Source organism: Camelus bactrianus, chromosome 8 (assembly GCF_048773025.1).
Source record: "Camelus bactrianus isolate YW-2024 breed Bactrian camel chromosome 8, ASM4877302v1, whole genome shotgun sequence".
Taxonomy (NCBI): Eukaryota; Metazoa; Chordata; class Mammalia; order Artiodactyla; family Camelidae; genus Camelus; species Camelus bactrianus.
Window position 1 is genome coordinate 43,814,780 of NC_133546.1, and position 19,849 is coordinate 43,834,628.

General features: G+C 39.8%; 1 long non-coding RNA gene across 1 annotated transcript; it reads right to left on the bottom strand.

The window, feature by feature from the left end:
- Positions 1 to 1,656: 1,656 nt before the first annotated feature.
- On the bottom strand, positions 1,657 to 14,730 carry LOC141578476 (uncharacterized). The gene is made up of 4 exons (XR_012508862.1): positions 14,616 to 14,730; positions 11,274 to 11,410; positions 5,102 to 5,350; positions 1,657 to 1,956 (listed from the first exon to the last, which is right to left on the bottom strand). It is a non-coding gene; the product is annotated as an uncharacterized LOC141578476 (long non-coding RNA).
- Between the last annotated feature and the right edge of the window lie 5,119 nt (positions 14,731 to 19,849).

Genomic DNA, 19,849 nt, shown 5'->3' on the forward strand with positions numbered 1-19,849 from the left:
AGCAAAGGATTTGTATGGTCATGTACATTTTCCCCCCGATTCAGAAAAGCTATATACTTATGTCGATTGCTTTTGCTGTTGCGTTTGGCCTGGAGTGTGGGCAGGGCCTGTGGCTTGCTTCTAACCAACAGAATATGGCAAAGCTGATGGGATGCCCATGACTGTGTGTGATTACATGACTATGTTACTTAAGATTTTAGCATCCACTTTGCTGGGGTCTCTTTCTGACTTTGGGGAAGCAAATGGTCATGTTGTGGAACCCCATAAGGTAAAGGAAATATAGGCAGCATCGAGCAGCTGAGGGGAGCCTCTGGCCAACAGCTAGCAAGACATAAAATCCTCAGTCTTACAAGAAACGGAAATCTGCCAATAACAGTCACCAGTCGAGCCATGAATGAGACTACAGCCTGGCTGACATCTTGACTGCAGCCTTGTGAGACCCTAAGCCAGGGCGTCACCTAATCACACCTGGCCTCCTGACCAACAGAAACTGTGAGATAACAAAATGTATGTTGTTTGAAGTCACTAAGTTGGTGGTAATATTGTTATCCTGCAATCGATGACTAGTACAGTTACCTTTCAGAAGTTTTATAATTTTTAACTCTTATGAGAAGTTCTATAATTTTAACTCATGTTTAGGTCTTTGATCCATCTGAAGTTAATTTTTATACATAGTGTAAGGTAAGAGCCCTTCCTTCCTTCCTTCCCTTCCTCCCCTCTTCCTCCCTCCCTTCTTTCTTTTGCATATGACTAATCCAACTATTCTATCTATTCTGTTGAAAATATTATCATCTGCCCATTGAATTGCTTTAGGATCTTTGTCAAAAGACAATTGACCATATACATGTGAATTTATTTCTGAACTTTCTGTTCATTTGCTCTATATGCCTACCTTTATGCCAATGTACAGTCTTAATTACTACAGCTAAATTCTTAAATTACTATAGTTATATAAATAATTCTTAAAGAAAGTTGCAAGTCCTCCATCTTTCTTTCTTTTCCCCCCAAGATATTTGGGGATCGAGTTTGCAATACTACCAGAAACAGAAGTCTGCAGTTATTTTTTTAACCCATGATTGCTGCTGTTCTCTTACTGTTAGGATTATAGTTACAGATTAATTGTATGGAATGTACAAATTGTTTCTCTGCAGTGCAATTGTACCATAGAACTTTCCTATTTGGAGGGGTGGAAGAAATAGAGGAAGGCTTTGCCTTCTCAATATATTGGGAAGAAGGGAAGTGCTCAGAATCCAATAAACCTGAATATTTCCAAGTCCTTTCCAACACCGAAATGTAACTCTGTAAGCGCCAAGCCCAGCTCCCAGCTGGGCAGTGTTATGGCGGCAGAATTTAAATGTGAGATGGACAGTCCTGACCACGTGCTGGTTCTGAGGCAGTTTCCTATAAAATGACTGTATAAATCCAGGTGAGCGCTTATTAAACATACAATTGTACACCCACAGAGCTGGGCTGAAAGCATGTAAGTAGGCAGCAAGCATGGTGGGCACAGTTTCTTAGGAGTAATAACATGGCTATCAAAGAAATAGAGCATCTCCCCTGCTTTTTTTTTTTTTTTTAAAGGAAAAAGCCAATATTTATGCTCAAATGTCTACAGTTTGGGATACATTTTTTATTAAAACAAATTAATACATAATTGATGCAGTGTATATACATAGGTACCTAGGATTTGACTAACATTTTTTATTAGCATGTGGCACAAATTCAGGGAAAAAATTTTGAACCAGTAATTTACTTGAGTTTAAAAAACTTGCTGATGGAGGTAATAACTAAAATAATAGCAATAGAAATGTGGTATATAATACAGGTGGCATTTGAATCAGTGGAGGAAAAAAAAGATTAGTCAGCAGATGGGGTTGAGACAATTGCTAATCATTTAGAAGAATGTAGTATCCTTACCTTATTCTGTAGACCAGTAAAAATTTCCAATGAAGTTTTCTGTGTAAAAGAAAAACGCAAATCAACCAACAAACCTTAAAGTGCCAGAAGAAAATACATATATGTATGGATGTATGTCTGTGTGTGCACAGACATATGCTCATGGTTAAAATTTTGCAGCACCCAATCCAGCGAGGATGCTAAGATCAGGAAATCGACCTTCTTGTATGCAGATGGGAGATTCCAAGTTGGGAGGGGAACGCAGAAGGGAGAGGAGTTACCTGCATGACTGATGTCCCTGAGAAGGAGAGAGAGGAGATGGGACCTAGCACACACATTGCAGGGCTTCCTGAGTTAGAAGAACAGTTTGTCCTTCAAAGCGGTCAGAAAGCAGGGCGTGTAGGGATAAAGGCAGGAGAGGGGCTAGATATGATGCTGGGTGTGTGTGAACATTCTCTACTAATTTTTCTCTGCTATGTTCTCAGTGTAATAAGAAGGAAGAGTCAGCCGAGACTGAGGGCTGGCTGCTTGAAGGCAGTCACAGGAGGGGTGAGGGAGAAGTTTTGCCTATAATACAGACATTGACAGCTGGTCAAATTTTGTGCCATGAAAGATAAGTGAATTCTCAAGCAAAGGTCATCATGCGTACTGGCCAGGCAGGCTGGTAAGCTGCCTTAGAAAACCAAAGAAGTCTAAGGCCCCTGAGTAGGGGGAGCCTTTATGGAGCAATTCAGTTGTTTTCTATGTCACCGCATTCATTCGCAAACATTGCCTGAGAATCTGCAACAGGCTGGGAGGTTGAGATGTGAGCATGGATGAGACCCCTCAGGGGTCACATAACTTATGGAGGTGTCTGCTTCTGTAGGAATTAAAGTGATGGCCTCAGGTGTCTGGTGAGAGCAAGTGAGGGAAGGAAGGCTGTGAGAACTGACGACTGCACTTGCAGGGGGACAGGAGGCACACATTTTACTACTTGGAATAAACACAAACTTCCTCCTTAGGCTCAACTCTCCTTTTCACTTAAATCACGCATAGTTAGTTGCTACTCACTCTGCCATCAACTGATGGTGTGATCTTCGACATGTCCCTTCATTTATGGGCAAAATGCGCCTTGGATGACAGGTTCTCTGAGGCCCTAGCAATGGCTGCGATTCTGCCACAGAGCCTACTTTTCCATTATGAGCAGTAACTAGAGAAGGTATTTTGTCAAACTGCTGTAACAAAAATCCATCCCAAATATTAACTGCTTTTGTAAGCCCCTCAATTCACCCTGGCTCTTTCCTCTTTTATGATTCCAGGTAGATCCAAGAACTTCATCACTGAATAAACCGTAATTGTAAAATATATGAGAAAATTACTGCACTTGGCTTTTTCTGCTCTCTAGCAGTAATAAAATGATGAATCCTAGCAGGATTCTGTTCCAAATCAATTCTGTTCCAAATGCAATTATTGTTTTGGCTTCTTTCTGTCATTATTCCAAACAGAACTACGCTGAGCTCACGCACTTTCAAAATGACCCTTTGTTTCCCCACACTCCTGAAAGTCGTACAGAATTCTCTGTCTCAGGTCCCTTGTCGTTTTCCTATGGCACGTTTATGTCTCAAAGCTACATCCCCTAATGCTTCCTGCATGTTATGATTTCCACTTGCTTCTTTCAAATGCCTTTTCTTAATGGATTTTAAGTAAATACAGGTTTTAGTTAATCAGACTTTTGCCTACCTTTTTTCCATCTTTATACCAATTGACTATTTCTTTATTTTACTGGAAACAAAGCAGTACTGGGTAACAATAATTTTAGGCAACCACATCAAAGGAGCCATGTAACCATTTCCCATTAAGGGCTAATTACTAAACACTTGGTAAAGGTAGTAATAATATTTTTGTTTTATTCTGACCTTACAGATGTTTTTATTTTCCCACATATCCTTCTGTGGTTCAATTATATTTATCACACAGTGCTAAAAATTAAGTGATTCTAAGTTCCTTCCATTATTGGAGGCAATTGACATGTGATTACAAACCATTCTATATTTTGCAACCTGGGCTAAATCTTCCTGAGCTGAGGTCCACCTATCCTTAAAGCTTATTATGAATTTTCCACATATCTTTGTATAAGTTAGGATTCTATGTTGCAAATAACTCAAAGTAGTTTAAACAATGAAGAGAAATATTAGCTTATATAACAGAAAAGTCCAGAGGTAGTTGGTTTCAGGTCAGGTTTGGTCCAGCAAATAATGTCATAAGGAGAAAAGGATTTTAGAGAGTGTCAGAACATTTGGAGGAAAAAAAATAAATTAGTTTCCAGATTTTGTGAGGGTTTTGTTTGTTTGTTTGTTTTTTGGTCAGCTCTTTGAAAACTGTAAAGTATTTTGATTTCTTTTCTTACTTGAAATAATTTTGTATTCATAATTTTTATCCTCTCAAGTGGTTTCTGCAAATTGAATAAACTTCAAGCTTCACATAAGATGAATCTGTCCCTGCTGAAGACAGGGTAGAAGATTGCTCTCAGAAGAAAATATTTTAGGAAAATGAGGGTGAAAGGACAGCTAATGACAAAAAAAAAAAAAGACATGACTACTAAAGTTTTATACCTGTTTTCAACTTTCTTAACTTTCAATTCTGCCTATGTGAGTCTGATAAATGTTTTTATTAGTAATGAAGCTAATTAAAAGGAGAGACTATATGTTAAAACTTGTCTGGCTGTGCCTCCAGGGATCAGCAAAGTAATCTGTCTTTAGAAACATATTGACTTACTAATGCTTCTTTCCAGTACTCTGATTCCAAGATGATTATACTTTCTTTATCTTTGAACATACACGAAAGTTTCATGGAGAAGTCAAAGTTCCATGGACGAGTTAAACCATAAACTCAAAAAACCCTATATAGAAATACTATTACAACAACAGCAAAGCATGTTTATAGAACAACATAATGACTTAAGCCTTGGCCATGGACTTACTTATTCCAAATAATTATCTATTGGCTATGTCTCTGGTATTTGTTGAAACAGAACTTTAACTGAAGTAAGAGATCTTGCCTTGATGTAAAAGTGTTATTAATTTAAGAAGTATTAAATGTAACTCAGTGTTTTCTAGCATCCTTGAAGAGCATATGTTTATCTTAAAGGTTGCTCTAGACAATGCATTTTAGGAAAGAGTTAATGTGAAACTACTCAGGAAGGAAATATTTGAATTATACTGCTCACCTTGGCCTTCTCAGGAAAGGTCTGGGATTCATGTTGACTTCTGTCATTAAGTGATGTTCATTCTCGGTGAGAAAGCTTGTGAGAATGAATTTGGTGGGTATGTGTCTAGAGATTGTTGTCTGTGGCTTGGAGAGGGGCAGATCTTACTTCTGCAGAATCCATGGCTTCTTCCAGAACTTCTTCATTTGTCAGTTATGGGTGACACTTTGGTACCTTATTAAGTAACCATAGTTTGGGGCTTCTTGGAGTCTATTGGGAACAAACCCAAACAAACCAGCATTTACCTTTTGTACTTTGCTGTTGCCCAGTCACTTCTCTCAGAACAGCATCATTTTTTTTGTTTGTTTGTTTTGCAGGGTGAGGTAATTAGGTTTACTTATTTATACTTTTTTTCATGGAGGTACTAGGGATTGAACCCAGGACCTCGTGCATGCTAGACATGCAGTTTACCACTTGAGCTATACCCTCCCCCAGAACAGCATCTTCATTTGTGAAAACCAGGAGTAGATCCAGAATGATCTATGAGGTCCAAGCAGCTGTGACATTGTTATTCTAGGATCCCACCCTTATATATTCTCAGACAAATGTTAAAAGTCTTTTTTTTTTTTTTTAAGAGTTTTGATTAACATGGGAAATAGTTCCTTGAAACTCAGGAATCTTCTTCAACTTACTGTGAATGTGTAGATTTTAAACTTTTCTGGAAATTTTCTGGGAAAAGTCATGTTTTCTAAGATTTCTTAGAAGGGAAGAGACTTTTCTTCCCCCTTAGCAGTTACACCACCCCAGCTTAGAAATCATCTTGGAGTGGGAATATTTATAGAAGTGGCTGGAAGACCTCAGAACCACCTGGGGGTTTATTAAACACAGATTGCTGGGTCCCACTCCCAGAGCTTACGGTTCAGCTAGCCTAGGGTGGGGCCTGAGAGGGTGTATTTCTAACAAGTTCCCAGGTGATGCTGATGCTGCTAGCCTGGGACCCAACTTAGAGAATCACTGGTTTATAGCATTTACCCATTTAGTTGACCCTTCTCTTGAAGGGCGGAGGACATTTAAGGTCTGTAGTCATCATGTAGGATGAGGTCTACATATTGTTGGCCTGAAAGACACCTCTTCTCTTCTTGCACCACCTGTCTCCCTGCCACCCCACCACCCCCAACTCAGGCCAGGATACTCAAAGCTACGGCACTAGACAGCCCAGTGAGATGGTGGGTACACAGTTTCCAATCCCTGGCCTGAAGTATGGAGGGGGACTAGATAATACTTTCTTCTTTTCATGAGTGGTTTGTACTGGGAGACTTCTTATTTGAGTAGACAGGAGCCATAGCAATTTTGACTTTTCATCCAGTTAATTATATAAAGATTCTTGTTTAATCCCAAAACATGGCATTTTATCGATAACATCCATTTATCTCTCTACCCAGCCATCCAGCCATTCATTTAAATAATTCATAATCACCCTAGAAAAACTGGGAAATAAATGTATATCAAAAATTAAAAACATTCAAAATTCAATTAGCCCAAGAAAACCACTTCCAAAGTTCTTTCCATAACTACAGAAACACAAATTAGAAAAATGAGATCATGTTGCTCTGAAACATGCATCGCCATGTATTGTGAACATCTTTCCATGTAAATGAATATACAACCACCCCATCATTCTAATTTTCGTTTTAAAATGGTATATTATTGATTATAAAGGTTACAATTTCTTAGCGTAAAAGCTTTAGACAATCAAGAATGTATAAAAAACAAAGTCCTATCCTGAGAAAAAAGAACAAAGCTAGAGGCACACTCCTTCTACAAAGCTACAGAAATCAAAATAGCATGGTATTGGCACACAAACAGGTAAATAGATCAATGGAACAGAACAGAGGGTCCAGAAATAAACCTCAATTAATCTACAATGAAGGATGCAAGAATATACAATGGAGAAAAGACAATCTCTTCAACAATTGGTGCTGGGAAAGCTGGATAGCTCCACGTAAATCAATAAAATTAGAACCTCACACCGTATACAAAAATAAACTAAAAATGATTTAAAGAGCTAGGTGTAAGACAAAATACCATAAAACTCCTAGAAAAGAACATAGGCAAAACATTCTCTGACATAAATTATAGTGATTTTTTAAAGATCAGTTTCCCAAGGCAAAAGAAATAAAGGCAAAAATAAACAAATGGGACCTAATAAAACTTAAAAGCTTTTGCATAGCAAAAGAAACCATCAACAAAACAAAAAGACAACCTATGGAATGGGAGAAAATATTCGTAAGTGATGCAACTGACAAGGGGTTAATATCCAAAGTATACAAATGGCTCATACAACTCAATATTGAAAAGACAAACAACCCAACCAAAAAATAGGCAGAAGACCTAAATAGACATTTTTTTCAAAGAAGACATACAAATGGCCAATGGAACATGAAAAGATGCTTAGCATCACTAATTATTAGAGAAATACAAATCAAAACTACAGTGAGGTGTCACCTCACATTGGTCAGAATGGCTATCATCAAAAAGTCTACAAATAATAAGTGCTGGATGGAAAATTATCAGAAAAGAAATATATATATATGTATATATGTATATGTACATATATAACTGAATCACTTTGCTATACACCTGAAACTAACACAACATTGTAAATCAACTATACTTCAACTAAAAAAAAATGCTGGAGAGGGTGTGGAGAAAAGGGAACCCTCCTACACTGTTGGTGGGAATGTAAAGTGGTGCAGCCACTATGGAAAACAGTATGTAGGTTCCTCAAAAAACTAAAAATAAAACTACCATATGATCCAGCAATTCCACTCCTGGGAATATATTTGAAAAAAATGAAAACATTAATTCAAAAAGGTACATGCGTCCCAATGTTCATAGCAGCACTATTTACAATAGCCAAGACATGGAAGCAACCCAAGTGCCCAACAACAGTCGATTGACTTAAGAAGACAATGGAATATTACTCAATCATAAAAAAGAATGAAATACTACCATTTGCAGCAACATGGATGGACCTAGAGAATATTATGCTTACTGAAAGAAGTCAAAGACAAATACAAATAATATATGCTATCACTTACATGTAGAATCTAAAAAATAATACAAATGAATGTGTATGTAAAACAGAAACAGACTCACAGATACAGAAAACAAAATTACAGTTACCAAAGAGAAGAGGGAGGAGGGGAGGAACAAATTAGGGGTATGGAGTTAACAGATACAAACTACTATACATTAAATAGATAAGCAACAAAGATTTACTCTATAGCACAGGGAATTATATTTAATATCTTGTAATAAGCTATAATGGAATACATTCAGCAAAAAAAAATCACTATGCTGTACATCTGAAACTAACACAATATTGTAAATCAACTATATGTTAATAAAAAATAGAAAGTCATATTTTCCCATACCAAAACATAATTTTCAATAGCTGCAGAGTATTTTTTTAAAAAAACCTAACTTCACTTTATTCAATAGATATTTTATGATGTTTAAACAAACACAAAAATGAATATTTGGAAAGTGAAATCATTTGAAACAAAGTATTTTGTTTTATAGAAAACACCATAATTTAACTAGTAGCCTGTGAACATTTAGCCTTTAGTTATTTCCTCTTTTGCTTCTGTTATAAGTAAAACTGTATTGAAAAATTTAGCATAGACATTTGCACATTTATATGGCTATTTCTCATTTTAATGATATTTTAATATCCTTGGGTTTATGATGGCAATGTATACTTACAAAATTTTGAAATAATAAAGATTTTTTTCTGAGGCAGTTGTGACCAGTAGATGGTTGATTAACTGAAAAAGTTGTTACAGCAAGGAATCAAAAAAGAGAGAGAGGGAATTTATAAAAGATATAGATGACTCTAATGCTATTTAAACTGTTCCAGAGTATAGAAAGAGAAATAAAGCATCTAAATTATTTAAATGAAGCCAAGATAATATTGATTAAAAATATGCAACAATTATTGCACAAGAAAACCATAGAGCAATTTCACTTAGAAATATCAATACACGATCCAACATCAATATTAGCAAACAGACTTTAATAACACATTAAAAGAATAACACTATCAATGAGGAATTCCAAGAATGTATGGACTATTTAACATTAGGAAATCTATTATTATGATAGGAGAACATTAATAGTATCTTTCCAACAGGTACTAAAAGGGCACTTGATAAAATTCAATATCCATTCTTGGTAAAGATGCAGTAAACTAGCAATAGGTGGATACTTTCTTAAAATGATTTAATATGTTTATCTCAGCCTAAAAGCCAGCATTGAGCTTCATGAAGAAACAATATACATTTCCATTAAAATTAGAAACAAGGCAAGGATGTCTAGTAATACTACAATTATTCAACATTATTCTGCAAGTACTAGCTAATTTAATTAGACAAAAGAGAGAAACTAGAGGTATACATTTTTTAAAAAAAGAAGAGCTAATATGATCACTATTTGTGGATGATGTAATGCTATACCTAGAAAGTTTAAAAGAGTCACCTGAAAAATGATGTCAAACAATATGGGAAGTAATTTAGCTTGGTAAAAACCGAAACCAAACCCCCCAAAACCCAACAGAAATAAACAGTCTTTTAAATAAAAAACAATAATCAATTAGAGGTTGTAACAGAAGATCCTATTCATATTGTAACTGACAAAGTAAATTAAACTTAAAGGAAATATGATAGTTATAATTAAAGAAAAACTTAAAACACTACTGAGGGATATGACAGAGAATGTGGACAAATGGAAAGGCATGTTCTGCTTTTGAGGAAAAAGACTCAACGCTATAGTCATGTCAACTCTCCTAACTTTAAGGCAAACTCAGTACAAGTACCGTAAGGAAATTTTTTTGAGACCAATTAAGATGTCTCTCAAGTTAATATGAAAAATAAATGGGGAAGAAGAGCCAGGATAATTATAAAAATGAAGAGGGGGGAAACCAACCACCCAGATTTTACATTATTAGAATTAACATTTTATATGTCAATATGGCAAATCTCCTAACTTTGCTAACATACTGTGTAGATGAATGTGAGGGAAAAATAAACACTATTATACATACTGAATAGAGTGTAAACTGGCACAATGACTATGAAGGGCAATTTGGCGATATCTATCAAGATTATAGACTTCCACCCAACAATCATTCCCAGGAATTTAGCCAACAAATAGTTCTCATATGTGCACAGTTATTCATTATAGCATAATTTGTAATTGTGAAAGACTGGAAACAATCTAAATGTTCAGCAATAGAAGTTTGGTTAAATGAACTATGGTATATTCACACAATGAAAAAATATGCAACTATTAAAAAAAGAGATGTAGTGGCTTGGACTATTCTTCAAGATAGAGGATGGCAAGGTACAGAACCATTTGTGTCCAAAAGAAAGAAAATTAATAGAATCAAATGTTTGTTTATGCATCAAATGTTTCTGAATGCATCCCCAGTATCTTAGGTCAGTCTGTGATAATAAAATGCCGTAGACAAGATGGCTTAAGTAACAGAAATTAATTTACTCCTGATTCTGGAGGCCAGAAGCCTGGGATCAGAGTGTCAGTATGGTCAGGTTCTGGTGAGGACTCTCTTCTCGCTGTGTGCTCACATGGTGGAGAGAGGGCAAGCTCTCTGGTGTCTCTTCTTATAAGGGCACTAATCCCAGTATGAGGCTCTGCTCTCACGACCTCAGCGAAACCTAATTGCCTCCCAAGGGCTCTGTCTCTAAATACTATCACACTGGTCAGTGTTAGGGCTTCAACATATGCATTTGGGGGAGGCTACAATTCAGCCCGTAGCACGAGATAATTGATAATAGCAGTTGCCTCTAGGCCCACGGAGGGAAACAGGAGCTAGAAGATGGGATTGTAAAGGTGACTTTTCACTGTTTGCTCTTTATAGCTCTGTAATTCTCTAACACCAACCGGGTGTCCAGCAATTAAATTCAATTCTGATACTATCTACCTAGAGTTAGCGTCAGAGCCCACAAGTTAAAGGGCTCGGTCCCACAAGGCTGCCCCCACTTCAGATGCCAATCTCAAGTCTTGGGCCACTCATACTTCTGATTAGCCAACTATAAATTGGGGGTTCACATGACTCCCTCCTCAAGTTTGAGAATTTGCTAGAATGGCTCACAGAACTCAGAAAAACACTTACTGGTTTAGTATAAAAGATGCAAATGAAGAGCCAAATGAAGAGGCATATAGGTGAGTTCTAGAAGGGTCCTGAGTGCCAGAGCATCTGCTCCTGTGGAGTTGGGATGCTCCATCCTCCCAGTGGATGTGTTCACCAACCTGAAAGTTCACAAAACCCTGTTTAGAGATTTTTATGGAGGTTTCATTGCATGGGCATGATTGATCAAATTGCTGGCCACTGGTGACTGAACTCTATCTTGGCCACTCTCCCTTATCCAAAGGTTGGGGAGGTGGAGCTGAAAGTTCCAATCCTCTGATCAAGGCTTGGTCTTCCTGGAGACCAGCCCCCATCCAGAAGCTATCTAGAGGCCCACCAAGAATCACCTCAGTAGCATAAACTCAGATATGGTTGAAAGGGGACTGTTTTAAATAACAAAAGACACTTTCTGTCACTCAGAAAATTCCAAGGGTTTTAGGAGCTCTGTGCCAAGAAAGGCAAGGAGGGAGACACAAAGATATATTTCCCTTAAAATCACAGTGCCTTTTGAATTTTGATCTATGTGTGTGTGTATATATACATGTATATGTGTGTGTGTGTGTATATATATATATAAAATATATATAAAATACACTTACACATGTATTAAAATATTGGCAGGGGAGAATGCTCAAAAAGCCTGAGTTACCCAAGTTCATAAGACTTGCTAGGGTGAGAGCTGGGCCTCAGACTCCCTTAATTCGATTTGAAGATTCTTCACAATGTGTCATGACTATTTTTCCATCTCTTTGAAGATATTTACTGCTTTCGTGACTTCAGGAGCCTGAGATTTCTAGTTTTCATATTTTAAAGAGGTGAATCCTTCAGACTTTGGGGCAGGGGGCACTTGTGGGAGATCAACATTAATGTAGTTTTTCTCCAGTGATCAGTGCAAGACATAGTATAGAGAGAGACAGCATTTTACATCATGCAAATTGGGAAAGACTTGGAAACTGTCTCATCCAAAATACCTCTCTACTAGTCTGTTCAAAGACCTGAAATAAATCCTTTTACTATAAATCTGTTAAGTGAAATGCAGATATTTTTAGGGGAGGTACCCTCACACTCTGAACAACCACTAGTAACTCCTGAAAAAATGAATTTATTAGGTTCCTACTTACAGGTCAGATACCAAGAGCAGGCTCCTACAGGAATTTACCTAAGAATAGTAAGTTTTGGTTAAAAAAAGATAAATATCTGAGGATCTGTTTTTATCATCTGTAATATGACTGGGCTGGACCAGTGTGTCCTCAGATTTCCTTTCTTCAGGGCTCTGCTCTTGTAAGAGGTTTTTCAAACACCTTATCTCACTTGTCCCATGGAAAACCTAGGATGGGTGAGAAAGACAGGAGGGATTTTTTTTCTTACTTGTCAGGTGAAGAAACTGAATCTCAAAAGAGTTGTTCTTGTTCAAGATCACCAGCAAAGATGCCTGTTTCACATGATCACTTAACGCACATTTCTGCTGCATCATACTCATTCCTTCATCTACTGAGCACTAACTACAGGGCACGGTGCTGGGATGCAAAATCAGAAAGGTTAGGCTTAGGCCCCTCTTGGGTCTGGCAGCCATTGGAGAAGATAAGTACTTAGCCACACAGTCAGTTCCCTGCTGGAGATAGATAGAGGGGAGGATGAAGAATTGGGATAGGGGATCAGTGAAAGCTTCACAGGAGAGGTCCATCACCGAAGTAGGAAGGATGAGCAGGTGTTTGGTATAAAGAAAGGGAGAGCCAGTGCTCTTAGGGGAAAAGACTTCACCTTAAAGTGGGACACTTAGGGTGCTATGTCAGTTGTTTGCAGCAGATTGGCTGAGAGAAACTTTGGGTCAGAGGGGCCTTTCAACCTCTTCTGGATGACATCATTTGTCATTGCCTTATTCAGGTCTGTGCCAGATTGTTGGGGTAATAGGCTCCTTCTAACTGGCTGCTCTGCTATCCCTCTGTGGTTCTTTATTCAAGGAGTTATACTATGAAAGAAAATGGAAAGTAGCAGACAGGTAACAGACCACACCATAATTTCTTCAGTTGTTTTTATACTTAGTTTTACTTCCCAGATTATGGAGTAGGGGATTGGAATCCTTCTTGAAGTTTTCACAAGACTCAGAATACACCCAAGTTACAGAGGTGAAAGACAAGGGCAAATTTTCATCATTGCTTAAAAAAAGAAATCCATCATGGCTACTGGCTGGGCCAGCTGGAGCTGTGGGAGAGGGTCCCTGGAACAGGGCCAGGTTGCTTCCAGATGGTTTTGAGACACCTTATTATGCAACCCTCCTCTTAACATCCAGCCCCACAGGAAATACACTTTGAAAGAAGGACTAGGAAGTCTTTCTCTTCCCTTCCTCAGACTTGCTCTTCATTTTTTGACTACTTGGGTTAGTATTATTCTGACACATAGCTGTCTCCAAGTTGTCAGTGGTTCTCCTTCAGTTCACTTACACACCTGGAGATACAGACACACCAACACACAAACACACAGACCTGTTTTACTTCTCTTCTAAAGTGGGTGAAGTCCATCTCCTGCTACACTCTTTACATTTCTAACACAAATATAATACTCAAAGTTCCTAGCCAAAACTTTAATTCATTTCATGCTCTTGAAAGAGACATAGGTTTTTCCAAATATTTTTCACATTCTACAAATTCCCTGCTTGTTTGCTTGTTTTCTTTTATGGTAAGAGGGGAAAACTGCATTCTCCTGAATCTTTCTTAACACACTGCATTTGTTTATGAATCAATCCTTTTAAAGCTGCTCCAGGAAGATCCCTCAGTGGGTGTGCAAGTGAAATGCACCAGAGAAAGACTGTGTTGTCTAAGATGAGAAATCTGCATTGTTCCTGAAAGACAGTGGAGAGGGAAGGTGAAGAGGAAGAGAGGAAGGGGGAAAGAGAGGAGGCCGAGTGGCCAGGCCACCATCCTTCCAGCCACCTAAGCTTCAGTGACTTCTTACCTCCTCACACTTATGTGCCCTCCCCAGGCAGCCATTTGCTAAAACCTTTCTTCCTTCGCTGTCATTTAAGTGGGAATCCCCTTCATTCTGTTTCTACTATAATATCTTTAATTTGGATTATGAACACTGAGCTTGGACTATATCAGCCTCCCGGCTGACCTTCCTACCACCAATTTCACCCTCTGTCACAACCCTATTATCAGACCAATCTTCCAAAAACGTACTTTGGTCACCACATTGGACAAAGCCTTCAGCGGCTCCCCATTGTCCTTTAAAGCTCAATGGTCTTAGCCTAGAATTCAAGACTCCATTCTGGTGGCCCTAATTGACCGTTTTGGCCTATATTCTTAGCATTAGCTTTTATTAAGCACTTACCCAGGGCCAGGCACGCTGTTAAAAGCTTCTAAATATTATCTGTCCAGCCGGAATCCCTCTGTAGAAAACGTGTGTGTCCCGAACTTCGTGAGGTTCTGTTAGGCAGCCATTGACGAGAACTGAACATGTGATGCAGTTCAGCCAATCAGAACATTCTTCCACCCCCAGCCATAGGTCAGCCAATCAGAGCATTCCCTGCCCCTCACAGGCCAACCAATCAAAACATTCTACTCTCCCCCATCTCTACGCCCAGCTTTCTGAAATTTGACTCCGAGGTGTGGGAGAGACTGGGTTCTCTCTTCTGGGATTGAACTAGACACACAGAAGCAGAGGAGAGCAGAGAGAAGAGACGGAGAAAGAGAAAGGGAAACCTGACAACATTGTTTGTCTCTCTAGACTCCACCGTGCAAGCAGCTAGCTCTGCCTCTGGACTTTTCTCATTGTGATTCAAAAAGCTCCTTCCTTATCTAAACATGTTTGAGTTAGGTTTGCTGTTATTTGCAACCGAACCGACGGCTAGAACAGTCTAGAGGGCTTAACTCATTTGACCCTCACCACTGCCCGGTGAGGGAGGACTGTCACTTTTAGCCATTTTGATGGGGCATTGACACCAGGGAGATGTCTTGCCTGAGGTCTCGCAATTTTTAAATGGTGGAGGTAGAATTTACAACCAGGTATCCGACTGCAGAACTCTAAACGATACGTTCCAAGGTGGTTCAGGAAGACGTGTCCAGTATTTCCTGTGTGCCAGGCACCAGGCTGAGCACAACACACGCCTGCTCCCACCCCATCTGCTGCTGTGCTCTACACTATGGCCTCACACAGGTCCTGACTTTTACATCTGGGTCTGTACTCAGGCTGTTTTCGCCTGAACACCTTCCCTACCCCACCTCTTGCCTGGCAATATTTGCTTATCATTCAAATCTGAAATCAAATGTCCAGTCCTCTGGAAGTCTTCCAAGTTACCCCACCCAGAAGCAATTGCTTCCTCCTTTAAGTTTTAAGGATTTTGACTTGAACAAGGGGCCAAATGGATATCTTTGAGGGCTTATTGCACAGTAGTTTGGAGGTTGGGGGGACCGGTGGTTCAAAGTTACCAGATATCTGCTCCAGTCATTTCAACAGTAACTCTGCAAAACACACTTTTTGTAACAAGCAGTGCTAGTGTTGTGGTCATGAGTGATAGCTTTAGGGTAAGACAGGGCTGAGTTGGAATCTGACTCTGCAACTCTCAAGTGTGGGCAACCTCAAATAGATTGCCTGTTCTCTGGGAGTCTCATTTTCCTTATCTGAGTATGGGGATGAGAACACCACTGATCTTAGTTGTGAGAAGTGTATGCAGTAGAAAGTACTGTAACTGGGCCCTTGCTCACAGGTTTTAGGCTCAAGTGGCTCCTCTAGGGCAGTCCAGCTAACTAGGTCCTTTCAGGGATGATGCTGTTCACATTTGTGCTGTAGACTTGTCGCAGCTAAATCCTTTCTGGGGGCTTTCCCATTAGGCAGGGAGCAGAGGGTTTCTCGTTCTCGCGCCCGTGCACTCTTTGCCTGGCTAATCATCTGTGTAGCTGCTGTGTTGTATACATACTACTCTTAAGGCGTGTGTCTCTGTGTGTGCTGACTCATTCTGCTTCCTCACACAGAGCAGACACAAGTAAAACACATACTTATTAAATGAAGGGCCAAATCTTACAAATATCTACTCCGTTAAACCTCTTCCCAGGCTTCTACAGCAATTGACCAATTGCAGTTGCTTGAGGAAACTAAAGAGAATTGGAAGCAGCAGGTTGGGGCAGACGTCGGGGGGCACGTGGATAGAGGGAAGATGGGGGTCAGGAAATAAAAGCCCCTTTCATGAAAGGATATCATAAGAGCAGTGAAAGTAATCAGGGTTTGCAAAAACCAGGATTATTTTTGTTCCTTATACCCCCTCCCCTCCACTTCATCCCTTATTTTGTCTTCTCTCAGTGGATATCAGGTGAGATAGTCAACGGCATAGGCTACATTATCTTTTGGGATTGTGCAGCATTCCCAGTTCAATCCCTCTCCTATAACTGGGCATGATGCAGTTGTGTTGCAGTGGTGGCAGCAGCTGTGGCTACAGCTGCAGCAGCTCCCTGATCTCTGGGTTGCAACCTAGGTGGTGTGACCGGAAAGCAATACTCCAGCTATGACCCCTGACTCCTCCTCCAGACCTCCAACAATATTGAAAGCATACGATCCCTTTTATTGTTTCCTTCTCTTCTTGAAATGCCTAGAGAGGTTTCTGTTTCTGGCAGCAACTTCTTAATACATATAATATATTTAAAATAAGCATATTACAAATTAGTTTAAAAATGTTAGTCAATTTCAAATTCATTTAAAATATATTTATAAAATTATAATCTATAGATATGGCAGTTATCATGAAGGTGATCCATCACCAATGGCTGGATACTGAAGTTGGTAAGACACTGATATCTAATACTCATAACCAGGTAGGTACTATTATTACCGTGAAGAGAAAACTTTGAGAAGTTAAATGATTTGCCCAGGATCACACAGGTGGTAAGTAATGGTTCTGACTCTACCCTTTTTAAACTGGAGAAAGGACCTGGAACTTCATTCAGTTGTCACCAAGGATCAGACACTGACCACCAACCGAGCGTTGTCCTGAAGAATTGGTTGATTTAGCCAGTAGGTGAGGTGGAGGGATTTCTAGATTGAAGGAACAGCATGAGTAAAGGGGTGGTGGTGTGAGTGAGTGTCCCTGGTCTCGGGATCCAATGAAGCCCTGTAATCCTGGAGCAACGGGACAGGACTGGAGGTGATGCTTGAGAGGTAAGCAGGAATCCAGTCCTCGGAAGCTTTGAAGGCCACGTTGTGGAGATGAAACTTAACTCTAAAAGCCAGGATTTCACTGATGCCATCACCTATTTACATGGGAATTTTAGAGAGGTTGCTCTGGTAATCGGAGGCATGAACATATGAAGTTGTCCAGTAGAGAGTTGGGATAAGGGTCTAGAGCTATGGGAGAGGAATGGGCTGGAGAAGCCTATAGGTGGGTGATGAGAACAAAATCTTTGCCCGGTTGACTGTCCACTTTGACATCATTTTACTATTCCTGTCTTCATTAGTATGACTTTCCTATTCCTGGAAACTCTTGTCAAGGAAGGTAAAAGTTACAAATAACTCATTGTTCATTTCAGTAAAAAAAAGTGTTTTCCTGAGTTCTATGAGCTGTTCTAGCAAATTATTTAAACTGAGGAGGGGGTAGGTGAACCCTGTTTTATAGCCAGCTGATCGGAAGTATGGGAAGCCTGGGACTTGTGATTGGTACCTGAAGTAGGGAACAGTATTGTGAGATTAAGTCTTTAACTTGTGGGATCTGATGCTAAATCCAGGTAGTTAGTGTCAGAATTAAATTAAATTTAGGCCACCCAGTTGATATTTGGAGAGTTGGAGAATTGGTTGTTGGTAAAGGGAAAACCCCATACACTTTGTGTCAGAATGTTCTATGGGTAGAAACAGAGTATAATATCTTCTATTCCTAGCTTGTTGAGTGTTTTTTTTATTATGAAAGGATGTTAGGTTTTTGTCAAATGCTTTTTTGCATCTGTTGAAATGATTATATGGTTTTTCATTTTTAATTTATTAATATGGTGAATTATACTGATTGATTTTCAGATGTTAAACTACTCTTGCTTTCTTAGGATAAACCTTACTTAGTCATGATGTATTGTCCTTTTTGTATGAAGATATATTCAATTTGCTAAAATTTTGTCAAGAAATTTTTATGTCTATATTCATGAGATATATTGGTCTGTAGTTTTCTTAACTCTTTGACTGGTTCTGGTATCAGGGTAATTCTGGTTCTCAGAATGAGTTGGGAGGTATTCCCTAGTCTTCCGTTTCCTTGAAGTGTATGTGTATCAGTTTTATTTCTTCCTTAAATGTTTGGGCTTTGGATTTTCTTTGTGGGAAAATTTTTAACTACACATTCAATTTCTTTAATAGAGACAGGGCTATTCCTTGTTATCTTTTTTTCTTGAGTGGATGTTGGCAGTTTTAGTCTTTCAGGGAACTGGTCCATTCTATCTATGTTGTGCCATTTCTATTTGGTGTAATTAAAATAGCAAATATAAGTTCAAATTTCTCCATATCTTTTCCAGGTAACTCTCCCTTTGGTGCTTTGAAGCAATATAGGGTCTTGACCGGCCTCTGTGGCTCCCATCTTTCCTCCTAGGGTCAGCTCTTGGCAAAACTACCCTCACTCTCCTTCCTCCCCACATCGCTGTACCTCCCCAGCATTTCCCACCTTAAGTCTAAGTTAGCAGGAATCTACCTATTTAGCAAATCCACTCCATATTGTTTATTACTTAATGGATTTATCATTCCAGGAGTATTTGCATTTCAAAAGAAAATACCTAGAGAGGATTATGCATAGCAAAAATAAGTGAATTCTAAATGATGTTATTTCAGGCTCTGTGATAAGTAGGTGAGGGAAGTACTTTGGAAGATGGGCTTTCCTCTCTTTTTTGAATCCTCTTCAAGTACAAGTTTGTTGTTTTCATTATTCTGTTTAAGTCTACCCAGGACGTTCCGTTTGCCCTTTGGTTAACATAAAATCTTTCACACAGCCCTGCAAGATCCTGCCACTTCTCAGTCATCAGAATCCATTCCTTCTGCTCTGCTCTAGTAGATCCCTGTCCTGGCCCTCGAACCGTTGGACTTCTCTGAAAAAGCGGTATTTGTGCCTTAGAGTGGAGCCCAGACAAGTGCTGGGATAGATGCACGAAAGTTTGAGAGCCATGGATGTCAGGCGCACGGTTCCGACGCAACCCAGGCCTCCGCTTTCCCGCCTTGGGCTGTCGGGTGACAAACTTTCCCAGGCGCTGGCGCTTCCCTCTAGGGCGGCGACCAAAACGGACGCGGTGAGTGTCAAGGCTCTAAAGTGGCGGCGGGGAGGGCGCGGGAAGTGGCGGAGCTGGCGGTGGGCGCACCGTGCGACCGCGGGCTCCGCGACCGCGGGCTCCGGGACCCCAGCGTGCCGGGGAAGAGGCCGCGGCGGCGGCGATTAGCTGGAAGCGAAGAGAGGGGAACAGAAGCTAGCTCCGCGCGCGACTCGAGCACTATGACGCGCGGAGGACGCAGAAGCCAGGGCGGGCCGGAGGCGCGGCGGGAGGGCGGCGAGCAGGCGAGGGGGGGCCGGGTGGTTCGCGGCTGCCGCGGCGCCCTCCGCGCTGGGCGGGGCGGGG